General features: G+C 42.6%; 4 pseudogenes; 2 read left to right on the top strand and 2 right to left on the bottom strand.

The window, feature by feature from the left end:
- Positions 1 to 2800: 2800 nt before the first annotated feature.
- On the bottom strand, positions 2801 to 2918 carry LOC134931146 (5S ribosomal RNA; annotated as a pseudogene).
- Positions 2919 to 3030: 112 nt separating this feature from the next.
- LOC134930720 (5S ribosomal RNA) lies at positions 3031 to 3148 on the bottom strand (annotated as a pseudogene).
- A 7860-nt stretch (positions 3149 to 11008) lies between these two features.
- Positions 11009 to 11126, top strand: LOC134930719 (5S ribosomal RNA; annotated as a pseudogene).
- A 112-nt stretch (positions 11127 to 11238) lies between these two features.
- Positions 11239 to 11356, top strand: LOC134931134 (5S ribosomal RNA; annotated as a pseudogene).
- Positions 11357 to 15935: the final 4579 nt, after the last annotated feature.

Genomic DNA, 15935 nt, shown 5'->3' with positions numbered 1-15935 from the left:
ATAATGGTAAGGCGGTTACATCTGTATACTTATCAACGTTTACATTTTATGAAAAATTTTCAGTTATAAAATTGAAACACTGAGAAGTTTATAGGTGTAACCGCTTTATCAATATGGACTTGCACAGGGGGCGGAGGCATGGCGGGCACATCCAGAGGCATGGTGCCCTGGGCTCCCTGAAGGCTTAATCCATCCCTGTGGCAGAGATCTCCTCTCCTCTCTCTGCTCTCTTGCTCTGGCTCCAACAGCCTGCGGTGCACTCACCGACCAGCGCATGCCACGCAGCCCTGTAAAAGTGGAACTGCTGGAGGAAGAGCAGCCCCACCATAGGGAGCAGGTTTGGTAATTCCTCTCTCTGATATCGGCGTGGGCCACGGCTGGCTGAGATTGGTGGGCACTTTATTTTGACATGGGCTAAGCTCACCCATGCTGTATTGGGGACCCAAGGCTGTACTGCATATGCTGTATGCATGGGATCAGTACTAAATGCCGCCGGCCGGAATCCCGGCGGTCGAAATACCGACGCCGGAATCCCGATCACACAATCCCGACAGGGGTGGCGAGCAGAACGCAGCCCCTTGCGGGCTCGCTTCGCTCGCCACGCTCGGCACACTATTATATTCTCCCTCTATGGGTGTCGTGGACACCCACGGAGGGAGAATATGTCGGGATTGTGGCGGTCGGGATTCCGGCGTCGGTATTTCGACCGCCGGGATTCCGGCCGGCGGCATCTTGATTGCATCCTATATGCATACTACTGACAGAGTGGGACAGTAATGCTCTCCCTAGTATCACCCTTTCCCAGTCACCCTCCACTGTCACCCACAGCTGGCATCAACTGCTGTCACCCTCTCCCTGTCACCCACAGCTGGTACTGAGTGCTGGTACCCTCTCTCTGCCACCCACTGCTGTCACCATGTCACTGTCACCCTCTTCCTGTCACCAGCTCCCTGGCATCACCCTCTCCCTGTCACCTACTGCTGTCACTCTCTCCTGGCATCACCCTCTCTCTATCACCCACAGCTGGCACCCTCTCACTGTCACCCTCTTTCTGTCACCAGCTTCTCTCCCTGGCATCACGCACTGCTGTCACCTTCTCCCTGTCACCCACTGCTGTCATACTCTCCCTGGCATCACCCTCTCCCTGTCACCCTCACCCTGGCATCACCCTCTCCCTGTCACCCACTGTATCTCCCCTGCATCACTGTCTCCCCATCACTATCTCTCTCCTGTCACCTTCTGCCTTTCCATCATCCTCTCCTCACCATATGGCCACACCTATTGGTGTGAGGCCACAACCAGTTTTTTTGGAGCACGTGTGCCTGCAGCGCATACAGGGATAGTGAAGGTAGCAGCAGGGCCAGTTCTAGACCTTGTGGCGCCAAGGGCGAAAGTTACTTTTGGTGCCCCCCACCCTCAATAGGCAAAAAAGGGTTAATGCGTACCTACGGCGCGTGGCAAAATATAGGGCATGGCTTCATAGGGAAGGGGCATGTTCAGTTATGCCCCCAGTAGAGTTGTGCCCCCTGTAGCTGTGCCCCCAGTAGCTGTGCCCCCTGTAGTTTTGCCCCCAGTAGATGTTCCCACAGTAGTTCTGCCCCCTGTAGCTGTGCACTCAGTAGATGTGCAACTAGTAGTTTTGCCCCCTGTAGCTGTGCCCTCAGTAGACGCTTACAAATAAAAATAATACTCACCAGCCCCGCTCCTGCTTCCCATCTGCTGCTGATGTCCTCTGTCTCTGGCTGCCGCTCCTTGGATCTATGGGAGAGACGTCATGACATCTCTCCCATAGTGCCACACACTGCACAGACAATAGAGGTCAATTATGACCTCTAGAATCTGCAGCCACTCACACAATGCCGTGCGGTGCGCGATGACGTCAGGCGCACCGCACGGCACCAGTAGCGGCTCTTGTCATGGCGGCGGTGGTGGAGCACTCAGGACAGCTGCGCCCCGGGCAAAAACATTGCTTGCCCATGGCAAGAGCCGCTACTAGGTAGCAGGCATCAGCTCGGAGGCGGTAGCGGGCATCAGTGGGACTCTGCGGACATTATGGCTGCAGTGCCTCACCAGCCACTGACCTCACCGCACGCCACTGCATTGCAGAGTTTTGTGAGGGCAGTTTCAGTGGAGTGGAGAGAATGGAAGCTAGACAGGAATGGGTGAAGCAGTGAGTGGGAAGAAGGAAAGGCAGTAATGCGGTTGTAGACAATACAGGGGAGGACCATGACTTCCTTGCCAGATACATGGGAAATAGATGTCAAAACGAGGTTGTGGATCTGCACCAGCTTAAAAAGTAAAAATTGTAGATAAAAAGAAAGATATCTATAAGGTACCAAAGTATTGACTATTATTGTAAATCATAAATAGTACTGAGTTTTGGCGGTGCTCCCATGGATTTTGTAGTTAGCCTACATGAGAAAACAAGAGAAAAGACAAAATGCCCTTGTGTGGAAGCACTCTTTGGGTAAAATATGAAAAAAATGAATGAAAAAAAGTGAATGGAGCTAATGTGTGTATGTTAGAGGTGAGGACCCTTTCGTTGTCCTTCCTCTATAGAATTGGATAAAACTTAACTTTTAATGATGATCTATAGAAAATTTCACTGAAGGTGAACAAAGAAGAATAAACATAAAATCTAGATTGCCATTGTACCAAATAAGGTTCTAGATATGGCAGGTGAAAATATTTAGTGGTTGTTGTATTATTGTTGATAATAAACAATATGTACAAGTCACAGAAAGGATCGGATTGTAAGATAAGCTTAAAAATTGATATTGGATTTCCTGAAAGAAAAAATGGCCCACAGCACCTAGTATTCCCTGGAGGTCTCCCATCCACGTACTGACCAGGCCATACCTGCTTAGCTTCCAAGATCGGACGTGTTCGGGCGCATTCAGGATAGTATGGCCGTGGGCCGATTGTATCAGGAATTACTGGTGATGTTTTGTACTGATTGGAAAAATGGTCAGCTGGAAGGCTGTAAGATTGTGGGGGAGATGTTCTTAAATGTGATCTCCTGGAAAAAGAGGCCCACAGCACCTAGTATTCCCTGGCGGTCTCCCATCCATGTACTAACCAGGCCATACCTGCTTAGCTTCCAAGATCAGACGTGATCGGGCGTATTCAGGATAGTATGGCCGTGGGCCGTTTGTTTCTGGAGATAAGTAAACAATTGTCAGGTTTTAAAAGTATGTGTGGATGGTAATTGACCACAATTTCCTAGGATTAATCCTAGGGAATGGTGATTTGGAAACAAAAAACAAAGTTATTGTTCCCACTGAAGGGTAAGGGGTGCTGCTGGTGACCAGCAAAGTGATAGTTAAATGAGCCTGCAGCAAGATAATCTGGAAAAAAGTGTTTTGGGTGTTAAACAAAAAAAGAGAGGTTTGCTGCTGTACTAAAAGTACCTATCTAAAGGTTTTCATGCTATAAGTAGCAAATATTTTTGATCAGATATAATTAAATTAATAACAGCTGAGAAAAAACATGTATTCCTGTTTAACCAAGATTGTAATGGTTAACAAGGCAGTTATTGATTAACTGCAAGTAGGTTCAATCCTAGAGATAGTAACTGCTGAGAAAAAAACCATGTATTCCTGTGTTGATCAAGATTGTAATGGCTGACAAGGCAGTTATTGATTAACTGCAATTAGGTTCAATCCTAGAGATATTAACAACGCAAAGACTTAGATTATTGGTCCCAATGGGGAGGTCTGATGCGTTGTTGAAATGCCGACACAATGTTTGTAGTTGTCACTACCTATTAAGTTTGTCTGCTGTACATAGCCTGTAATCAGATAAATCTACAGAAGATTGATTAAATTGGCGCAGCAGAGAAAACAGTCTTATTTGTCCATATATGCCAACTTAAAAAGCTTATAGTACATGTCCTTGATCAATTAATTAAATAGATTCAATCCTGAATGAAAAAGTACAGAGCATGAAGTAACGTTGCTGGACCCAAATTAATGCCAACTTAAAAAGCTTATAGTACATGTCCTTGATCAATTGATTGAATAGATTCAATCCTGAATGAAAAAGTACGGAGCATGAAGTAACGTTGCTGGACCCAAATTAAGGGTCTGGAGCGCTGTTAGAAAAACGGACACAATGATAAAGATTAAATGTTACCACTTCCAATGATGTAGATATCCTTTGGAGAAAGGTGGCTGTAGTTTGATTGAGAATCGTGTCCGTGCCCCGTGTTCTGTGACCGTGCGGCCGCCCGTTCCGGAGAGGGCGAAGCCGCGATGACGTCACTGAATGGACGTCAGAATCCGACGTACGTTTCACCTGTGAGCTAGGCTTGTTCACGGAAGCCCTGTGCTCTCTGTCCGCCTGCTCTCCATATAAATAGGATGCACGGAGGAGTTGATTGCAATTAGATGTAGTGCAGCTGAATTTATTAGAGATCGTAAATGGGATTAATTGGGGTAAAGGAAGTTTGGTATTCTGGAAGAAGTAATCAATATATTAATATATTAATTAGCATACTGGAGCTTAGGTGTGGTGGACTGAATAGTCCGAGCAGACAAATTGGATGATTTTGATTATCCTAGAGACATATTGATAATTTTAAACTGTGTATTGTGACACATATGCATGGATCTGAGCTATGAAGTCAAAATATCGCAAAGATTGGTTGAACATTGGATTGTGAGAAAATAAAAGGTTAAATATTGTTAAATGATGTGAAAAATGAATAAACGTTGGAATATATTTGTGCATGAAAAATTAATGGAAAATGTGTGAACTAATATATATGGAAACAATTGTGTCCATATGTGAGAATATATGTGAAAATGTATTGACAAATTTATGTGTTTAATTTAATACTAAATTGGGTAAAAGAAATATAAAATAATGAAATATAATATGATATGAAATAAATGAAATGAAAAAATGGATAATAGAAAAATATGAGATTATATAAAAATAATAATAAAAATAGGAATGAAAAATGAAAAATTATGAAATATAAAAAAAAAATATAATGAATATAAGTTGAAATATAAATTGATTGCAGCGGTGGGCTAAGGATAATGAGATTGACTGGTGGGATTGGGTGATGGGTAGCAAAAGTGGGGGTGCGAAAAGCGTGATGAAGAGGTACCAGAGGTGGGGGAGAAGAAGGGGGGGGGAATGAAATGTGGATGGAGAAAAGGGGGGGGGGGTTGGGGTTGTGGGGGTGTTGGGGGTTGGGGTTGGCGGTTGGGGAAAGGTTTTGTGTTGGGACTGTGGTGCCTGTGTGAGGTCTGGAGGTTGTGTGATGTTGTGTGAAAGCATGGTGGTTGGCCAATCTGTGAGAATGTGAAAGAAAAAGGGAATGGAAAAAGGGGAAATGGGAATAAATGGTGGATGAGGGAATGGGATGAGATATTGAAAGGAGGAAAAAGGGGGAAAATGGGATGGGATATTGAAAGGAGGAAAGAAGGGGAAAAATGGGGTGGAAACAGAAGAGAGGAAAGTGAATGGTGGCAGTGAGAGTATGTAGAGTTTGAATGGCGAACGATGAGTGAGGACTATGTTATTTTGGGTTAATGAATTAGTAAGTGAATGTGTGAACAGTGATGAAGAGTAAATCTAATTTGGAGGAAGGGTGACCTTGGAGGATAATGAGTGAGTGAATGAGTAGGAGGGCTGTTTGTGGGTGATTGAGGTGAGTGGAGAAATGATTGCTGGAAATGGAGATTGAAAGGGAGGCAAGGAAGGAAAAAGGGAGAGAATTGGGAGGGGGGGGGGTTTGTGGGGGGGGGGGAGGAAAGAAAAGGGGGGGAAAGATGGACTGGGATAGGAGAAGGGGAAAAAGGGGGAGGGAAGGGGAAAGGAAATTTATTGGGGAGAGAGGGAGGGAGACTGGGAAATTGAGATATGTAAAGAAGTGATGGTGAATAAAATTATTAAAAACTGAAAAACTGATTACAGGTGAGTTCTTGGATGAATGACAACCTGGCTACCTATAATTTAGAGAAAGACACTGTAATTAATATATTCGTTGAGACCCTTTGGCATGAGGGTGTCCAATCGGAAGATCCATTCTGATTCTTTCTTTTGTAGAGCTTCATTGATGTCCCCTCCTCTTAGTCCCAGTTTGACGTGTTCAAGACAAAAAACGCTGAGGTCATCAGTTTTGCTGTTGTGATGATGAAGAAAATGTCTAGCAACTGTAGTGAGTTTCTTGAATCTGGCTGTGTCCGACTTGGCATTGCGTACATTCCCTATATGCTCAAGAGTTCTCACTTTGAGCATGCGTGATGTCATGCCTACATATTTGAGTTTACATGGGCATGTGATGCAATAGATTACATTCACTGTCTTGCAGTTAAAGTAATCATCAATCTTGATCAGTTGGTTGAATTTGTCTGTTATATTTGTGTAGTTCTTGACATGTGGACATGCACGACAATCACCGCATGGGTAACTACCCTTTAGAGTCGTTCTAGGTTTTGATGAGTGTGAGAAATGACTCCTGACCAGTTTATCTTTTAGATTGGGTGCTCTGCGCCAGCTCATACTTACATTATCTCCAATATGTTTGGCTAGATCTCCATCCATTTGCAAGATATGCCAATGAGATTGTAGTATTCTTCTGGCTTCTTTCCAGTTGCTGCAAAAGTCACCTATAAATCTCAGTGTAGATTTATCTTCCTTGGGCTTCCTTTCTTGGAATACCAGAGAGTCACGTGACACTCTCTCAACTTCTGATCTTGCTTTCTTGATTAAGCGATTACTATAACCCCGTTCTTTTAATCTCACAGTTAATTCAAGACTCTTAGACTTGAAAGTAGATTCATCTGAACAATTACGTTTCAGTCTGAGAAATTCTCCTTTGGGGATGTTCTTGATGGTAGGAGGAAAATGACCACTGGATGAATGTAAGAGGCTGTTGGTAGAGGTTTCCTTTCTAAAGATCTCCGTTGCTATGTTATTCTCTGAATCCCGATATATCCTGAGGTCTAGGAAGGGAATACTGACTTTGCTGCTGACATAGGTGAATTTGAGATTGATGTTGTTTTTATTCAAAAATGAAATATATTGTTCCAATTTGTGTTGTGTGCCATCCCAGATCAAGAAGATGTCGTCAATGAAACGTATCCAAATGACGATGTGGTTGGTATATTCTTCTTGATTATCGTGGAAGACTATTTCGCGTTCCCACCATCCTAAGAAAAGATTAGCGTAGGTGGGGGCACATGCCGCCCCCATGGCGGTCCCTCTGATTTGAATGTGGAATTGGTTGTTAAATAGGAAGTAATTATGATTCAGTACAAAGTGAAGTAGTTCCAATAAGAAATCATGGAAAGCACATGGCCCTTCCATGGATAGAAAATATTTAACGGCATTTATGCCCAGATCATGTTTGATGGAGGTATATAAAGATTCGAGGTCAAGTCCTACCAATAGGTAAGTTTCCTCCAGGTGTATGCCCTGGATTTTTTTAAGAGCATCAGTCGTGTCTTTGATGTAGGAGGGAAGGCTCAGAACATGTTGTCTCAAGTGGACATCTAGGAAGCAGCTAGCTTTTTCCAATAGACCCCCATTGCCTGAGATTATGGGTCGGCCAGGCGGATTTTCCAGATTTTTGTGTATCTTTGGCAGTAAATATAGAGTTGGGGTCCGAGGGTGTGGTGTATTGAGATAATCCCATTCAACTTTGGTGATTGTTCCAAGTTGTAGATGTTTATTGATAATTTTGTTGTATAGAGTTTGAAAGTTGGATGTTGGATTAAATAATGTGGTCTTATAGCAGGTGGCATCTTTTAATTGTCTATTCGCCTCTTTGAGGTATAATGTTGTTGGCCATATCACTATGTTACCCCCTTTGTCTGACATTTTAATTTGGACATCATCCCATTCTTGAATCTCCTTTAGAGCATCTTTTTGATTTTTCGTTAGATTACCAGCAGTTCTCTGTGTTCGCTGTTGTCGATACAGTGTGTCAAAGTCACGAGACACTAAATTAAGAAAAACTTTCACCTCAGGGCATATATTGTCCTGGGGATAAAAGGTGGACCGTTTTTTGCATATTGGTCTTGTAGTTGAAGGAATTGGTCCTCCAGATATTTCTTCCAAATTAAGTAGCGCTTCCTATTCTTGAAGAGATAGATCTGATAATTCACTAGTGAAAGGTTGTCCCATGTCGCTCTTGCTGAAGTGTTTTTTTAAAAGGAGTTTGCGACCAAAGAGTCTGAGGTGAGTTTCCCATTTGAAACGATTGAAGTTGGTGGTGGGTGAAAAAGAGAGACCCTTCTCCAAAACCTCGGTTTGATCTTGTGTTAGGTTATGAGTAGATAGATTTATTATTTTCAAGCTTGAAATGGTGGATTCTTTTATTTCCTCCTTCTGGATGGATATCGTCGAGATTGGGGACGATTTCTTTCCTTCCCCCCCCCCACAAACCCCCCCCCTCCTCCCAATTCTCTCCCTTTTTCCTTCCTTGCCTCCCTTTCAATCTCCATTTCCAGCAATCATTTCTCCACTCACCTCAATCACCCACAAACAGCCCTCCTACTCATTCACTCACTCATTATCCTCCAAGGTCACCCTTCCTCCAAATTAGATTTACTCTTCATCACTGTTCACACATTCACTTACTAATTCATTAACCCAAAATAACATAGTCCTCACTCATCGTTCGCCATTCAAACTCTACATACTCTCACTGCCACCATTCACTTTCCTCTCTTCTGTTTCCACCCCATTTTTCCCCTTCTTTCCTCCTTTCAATATCCCATCCCATTTTCCCCCTTTTTCCTCCTTTCAATATCCCATCCCATTCCCTCATCCACCATTTATTCCCATTTCCCCTTTTTCCATTCCCTTTTTCTTTCACATTCTCACAGATTGGCCAACCACCATGCTTTCACACAACATCACACAACCTCCAGACCTCATACAGGCACCACAGTCCCAACACAAAACCTTTCCCCAACCGCCAACCCCAACCCCCAACACCCCCACAACCCCAACCCCCCCCCCCCCCTTTTCTCCATCCACATTTCATTCCCCCCCCCCTTCTTCTCCCCCACCTCTGGTACCTCTTCATCACGCTTTTCGCACCCCCACTTTTGCTACCCATCACCCAATCCCACCAGTCAATCTCATTATCCTTAGCCCACCGCTGCAATCAATTTATATTTCAACTTATATTCATTATATTTTTTTTTTTTTTATATTTCATAATTTTCATTTTTCATTCCTATTTTTATTATTATTTTTATATAATCTCATATTTTTATATTATCCATTTTTTCATTTCATTTATTTCATATCATATTATATTTCATTATTTTATATTTCTTTTACCCAATTTAGTATTAAATTAAATACATAAATTTGTCAATACATTTTCACATATATTCTCACATATGGACACAATTGTTTCCATATATATTAGTTCACACATTTTCCATTAATTTTTCATGCACAAGTATATTCCAACGTTTATTCATTTTTCACATCATTTAACAATATTTAACCTTTTATTTTCTCACAATCCAATGTTCAACCAATCTTTGCGATATTTTGACTTCATAGCTCAGATCCATGCATATGTGTCACAATACACAGTTTAAAATTATCAATATGTCTCTAGGATAATCAAAATCATCCAATTTGTCTGCTCGGACTATTCAGTCCACCACACCTAAGCTCCAGTATGCTAATTAATATATTAATATATTGATTACTTCTTCCAGAATACCAAACTTCCTTTACCCCAATTAATCCCATTTACGATCTCTAATAAATTCAGCTGCACTACATCTAATTGCAATCAACTCCTCCGTGCATCCTATTTATATGGAGAGCAGGCGGACAGAGAGCACAGGGCTTCCGTGAACAAGCCTAGCTCACAGGTGAAACGTACGTCGGATTCTGACGTCCATTCAGTGACGTCATCGCGGCTTCGCCCTCTCCGGAACGGGCGGCCGCACGGTCACAGAACACGGGGCACGGACACGATTCTCAATCAAACTACAGCCACCTTTCTCCAAAGGATATCTACATCATTGGAAGTGGTAACATTTAATCTTTATCATTGTGTCCGTTTTTCTAACAGCGCTCCAGACCCTTAATTTGGGTCCAGCAACGTTACTTCATGCTCCGTACTTTTTCATTCAGGATTGAATCTATTCAATCAATTGATCAAGGACATGTACTATAAGCTTTTTAAGTTGGCATTAATTTGGGTCCAGCAACGTTACTTCATGCTCTGTACTTTTTCATTCAGGATTGAATCTATTTAATTAATTGATCAAGGACATGTACTATAAGCTTTTTAAGTTTGCATATATGGACAAATAAGACTGTTTTCTCTGCTGCGCCAATTTAATCAATCTTCTGTAGATTTATCTGATTACAGGCTATGTACAGCAGACAAACTTAATAGGTAGTGACAACTACAAACATTGTGTCGGCATTTCAACAACGCATCAGACCTCCCCATTGGGACCAATAATCTAAGTCTTTGCGTTGTTAATATCTCTAGGATTGAACCTAATTGCAGTTAATCAATAACTGCCTTGTCAGCCATTACAATCTTGATCAACACAGGAATACATGTTTTTTTTCTCAGCAGTTACTATCTCTAGGATTGAACCTACTTGCAGTTAATCAATAACTGCCTTGTTAACCATTACAATCTTGGTTAAACAGGAATACATGTTTTTTCTCAGCTGTTATTAATTTAATTATATCTGATCAAAAATATTTGCTACTTATAGCATGAAAACCTTTAGATAGGTACTTTTAGTACAGCAGCAAACCTCTCTTTTTTTGTTTAACACCCAAAACACTTTTTTCCAGATTATCTTGCTGCAGGCTCATTTAACTATCACTTTGCTGGTCACCAGCAGCACCCCTTACCCTTCAGTGGGAACAATAACTTTGTTTTTTGTTTCCAAATCACCATTCCCTAGGATTAATCCTAGGAAATTGTGGTCAATTACCATCCACACATACTTTTAAAACCTGACAATTGTTTACTTATCTCCAGAAACAAACGGCCCACGGCCATACTATCCTGAATACGCCCGATCACGTCTGATCTTGGAAGCTAAGCAGGTATGGCCTGGTTAGTACATGGATGGGAGACCGCCAGGGAATACTAGGTGCTGTGGGCCTCTTTTTCCAGGAGATCACATTTAAGAACATCTCCCCCACAATCTTACAGCCTTCCAGCTGACCATTTTTCCAATCAGTACAAAACATCACCAGTAATTCCTGATACAATCGGCCCACGGCCATACTATCCTGAATGCGCCCGAACACGTCCGATCTTGGAAGCTAAGCAGGTATGGCCTGGTCAGTACGTGGATGGGAGACCTCCAGGGAATACTAGGTGCTGTGGGCCATTTTTTCTTTCAGGAAATCCAATATCAATTTTTAAGCTTATCTTACAATCCGATCCTTTCTGTGACTTGTACATATTGTTTATTATCAACAATAATACAACAACCACTAAATATTTTCACCTGCCATATCTAGAACCTTATTTGGTACAATGGCAATCTAGATTTTATGTTTATTCTTCTTTGTTCACCTTCAGTGAAATTTTCTATAGATCATCATTAAAAGTTACGTTTTATCCAATTCTATAGAGGAAGGACAACGAAAGGGTCCTCACCTCTAACATACACACATTAGCTCCATTCACTTTTTTTCATTCATTTTTTTCATATTTTACCCAAAGAGTGCTTCCACACAAGGGCATTTTGTCTTTTCTCTTGTTTTCTCACATGGAAAATAGATGTCAGAGTTGGTAAAAAGGATGGGGAGAGGTGGTAAGGGAAAGGAGGTGGATTGTTGCTGAAAGTCTAGTGGAATGTGATGTCCTGATGTGTGGAGTCAATTTTGGATGTGAAGAAAGTGGCAAAGTCAAGACAAAGGCCGAGGAGAGGAGGGGAGATGAGGTGGGGATGTGTAGAGGAAGAGTTGACAGTGGCAAAGAGGCATCGGGGATTGGAAGGCTGGGAGGAGATGACATTCTTTAAGTATGACTGCTTAGTGAGGGAAAGGATAGCACTGAACAATGAGAGCATAAGTTTGAAATAGAGGAAGTGTAGTATCCTCCACTGTCGCTTAGCAGTACATGAGCATTTTTGCAGATATCAGGTGCATTTGGTGTGCCAGAGTTGTGGTATTAATCTGCGAGGGTGAACAGTGGTCGGCGGAGCGACACAGTCACAAGCACAAGTAAGGGATGCATTATATAGGGAAGTGGCTTATTTAGGGCATGATAGAGAGAATAGGAAAGAGAAGTGAGTTGAACATGGAGGAAAGTGAACTGATGTCGATGGCCTCCGTGTTGCACTTAGTATTAAAGAGGCAACACAGTATAGACAGAATGGAAATCATATCTAAATATCTGAGAAATGAGTCAAATGACTATTAATCTATATAACTGAGGTAAATCTAAGGTTATTTATATATATATATATATATATATATATAGTCTATGGAAATAATTTTGTTAGCAAGAAGTGGTACAGGTTGAGTATCCCATATCCAAAATGTTTGGGACCAGAAGTGTTTTGGATATCGGATTTTTCCGTATTTTGGAATAATTGCATACCATAATGAGATATCATGGGGATGGGATCTAAATCAAGCACAGAATGCATTTATGTTTCATATACTGTACACCTTATACACACAGCCTGAAGGTAATTTTAGCCAATATTTTTAATAACTTTGTGCATTAAACAAAAGTTTGTGTACATACACACAATTCATTTATGTTTCATATAAACCTTATACACACAGCCTGAAGGTCATTTAATACAATAGTTTTAATAACCTTCTGTATTAAAAAAAAGTGTGTGTACATTGAGACATCAGAAAACAAAGGTTTCACTGTCTCAGTCTCACTAAAAAAATTCCGTATTTTGGAATATTCCGTATTTTGGAATATTTGGATATGGGATACTCAACCTGTAATAATATTAAACACCCTATGAGAGTCAATGAGCAGTACATGACTACAGTGAGAAAGTTTGGTCCCAGCATTGCTCACTACTATTGTATCAAAGTGTTTTTGGTTCAAGTGATTGGTTGATGGAACTGTTTGTTTTTGCATAGGACATCTTGGTAAAGTCATTCAGAAATTGCTGAGAGATGGTTCAGAGCTGAGCGATAGATGCCAGGGAGCTGTTGAGGAGAGTGATGGCACCATAATATGGAGAGACGTATAAAGGCAAGATATTTTTTTCTTGTTGCAGGTGCTTCATTTTAAAACATAAGCAGTGGCAGTAGCTACAAGTCCGTGGAGTTCTATCAGCACTTTATCTTCTGAGTGCTACTAGACAGTGGGTTTGATGCAGCTAATAATTGATGCATCGTCACCTATAAACTGAATGGCAGTTGATAATTGTGAAATAGACAACAGGACACACTGCTGTAAAGCAACTTTGGATGTGGATAAATGTGGATAAGAATAATAATGCTACTAGAAAGAAAATTGGCTGAAAAAAGCCCACTCAGGTATATGTGAGAGTGGAGCCAGAGAAGGGTTGTATAGGCACCCAAAGTGTATCCTTCTGCATAACTTAGTCTCAGTGCTGCTCTCTCAACCCCCTGCTTTATGACTTGCCCATCTCTGCCTCATTGAACAATCACAATAATGAAAATAGAAGAAAACAATTACAAGAAAATCACATTTTGCTGCAGCTTCCATTACACGAGGACATTCAATAATTCAATGGTTTTAATCAATCTAATCACAGATATATGTGTATTCCAAGAAAAATGACATAACAAGAAAATCTGTGAAGAAGGCGATTAAGAATACTGGGGTAGATGTATTAACCCGTAGAAGGCATAAGGTAGTGATAAACCAGTGATAAAGCAGTGTTGAGTGCAAGGTGATAATGCACTAGCCAATCAGCTCCTAACTGTTAATTTACATATGGGAGCTGATTGGCTGGTATGTTTATCACCTTGCACATATCACTGGTTTATCACTTCCTTATGCCTTCTCCAGGTTAATACATCTGCCCCACAGTTTGCAATATCAATTGCTACTTTTCTACATATCCCTGATACTCAAGAAATGTCCCAATCTTCTAAAGCTATTTATTTTGGAGCTCATGGATCCTACAGTGCCACGGTATTGCATGGGGTAGCTGTGGTATAACTGCACTTTTAGAAGAAAGATTGATCCTGACTTCCGGTTCCAGTGCTGCATGGAGTGACACAGCTCCCTTGTAGCTCCGGTGCCTCCCGCCACTAAATTCTCTGTATCGCCTGCTCTGGGCGTCCATTGAGCGGTCCGCTTCCCCACTCTCCCTGTGTGCCCCTGGCTCCCCTTTATGGACTTTTTTGGCCCCTGCTATGCAGGGAAAAGTACCCTGCGCCAAACCTGAAGCCTCCTGCAGCTCCACTTTCAAGATGGCCGCCGCAGCTTCCCTGGACCCTGGAGCTCAAACAGCGGCTGCTCCTGCTGGCGGCCAGGCTCCTCTGCCTCCCCTGCCTCATACCTCCGCTGGGTCTGGTGCTGCTGGTGGCTCACTGCCCTCTCAACCTCCTGCACACTATTTGTCCTATGAAGACATAGTCAGGGCTGTAAAGGAAACTGTGCAGCCTCTGTTTCAAGAACAAGCACAGTTACATGCTGCTGCTCTGCAACAGGCTGTCCTGGATATCAAAAGTCAGTATAAGCAGTTGGCTACACGTGTACTACATGTGGAGCATACCGCTGGTGAAAATTTTCAGAAAATTGCTGAACTTTCTGACATCTCTGCTAAACTGCAGAAATCTGAAAACATGGGGGGTCATTCCGAGTTGTTCGCTCGCAAGCGGATTTTAGCAGATTTGCTCATGCTAAGCCGCCGCCTACTGGGAGTGAATCTTAGCATCTTAAAATTGCGAACGATGTATTTGCAATATTGCGATTACACACCTCGTAGCAGTTTCTGAGTAACTTCAACCTTACTCGACATCTGCGATCAGTTCAGTGCTTGTCGTTCCTGGTTTGATGTCACAAACAAACCCAGCGTTCGCCCAGACACTCCCCCGTTTCTCCGGCCACTCCTGCGTTTTTTCCGGAAACGGTAGCGTTTTTACCCACACGCCCATAAAACGGCCTGTTTCCGCCCAGTAATACCCATTTCCTGTCAATCACATTACGATCGCCTGAACGAAGAAAAAGCCGTGAGTAAAATACCTAACTTCATAGCAAATTTACTTGGCGCAGTCGCAGTGCGAGCATTGCGCATGCGCACTAAGCGGAAAATCGCTGCGATGCGATAAAACTTACCGAGCGAACAACTCGGAATAACCCCCTTGGTGTGGTTGAATCTTGATGACCTAGATAATAGGTTGCATCAAAACAACCTCCGGGTCATCGGGTTACCAGAGTCAGTTAAGGGACCGGCACTTTATTATTTTCTCTGACATACATTACCTGATCTCCTTGGAGTACAAGATTTCTGCTCGGACCTAGTGGTGGAACGTGCCCAAAGAACGGGTCCCACCCGTCCCTCCTCCACATCTCCTCGTCCACGTGCTGTGCTGTTTCGCTGTCTCAACTTCCTCCATAAGGAAGCACTGTGGTCTGCTTCCCGTCATGTACGAGATCTTGTTTGGGATGATGCCAAGCTGTTGCTTTTTCAAGATTTCTCCCCAGAGCTCACCAGGCTCCGCAAGGCGTTCTCCCCTATTTGCTCTAAATTGGCAAATGAGGGCCGTAATTTTGCACTGCTTTATCCCACACACCTGAGGATCTTCAATGGCTCATCCTTTAAAGATTTTACCACCCCTGAAGATGCCGCTGCTTTCATTTCGGAATCTGCAGCCCCTGACCCTGTGTCAGACTGAATGTGCTATATGGACTTCGTCTTGGAACTTTCCTGCTCCATGCACGTTGCCGTTTATAATACCTCTTTTTCTCTCCCCCACCTCCTAGACTGTGGGTCCCTATGTTGGACTATATG

Source organism: Pseudophryne corroboree, chromosome 5 (assembly GCF_028390025.1).
Source record: "Pseudophryne corroboree isolate aPseCor3 chromosome 5, aPseCor3.hap2, whole genome shotgun sequence".
Lineage (NCBI taxonomy): Eukaryota > Metazoa > Chordata > Amphibia > Anura > Myobatrachidae > Pseudophryne > Pseudophryne corroboree.
The sequence above is the reverse complement of the archived record's forward strand: the minus strand, read 5'-3'. Positions and strand labels throughout refer to the sequence as shown.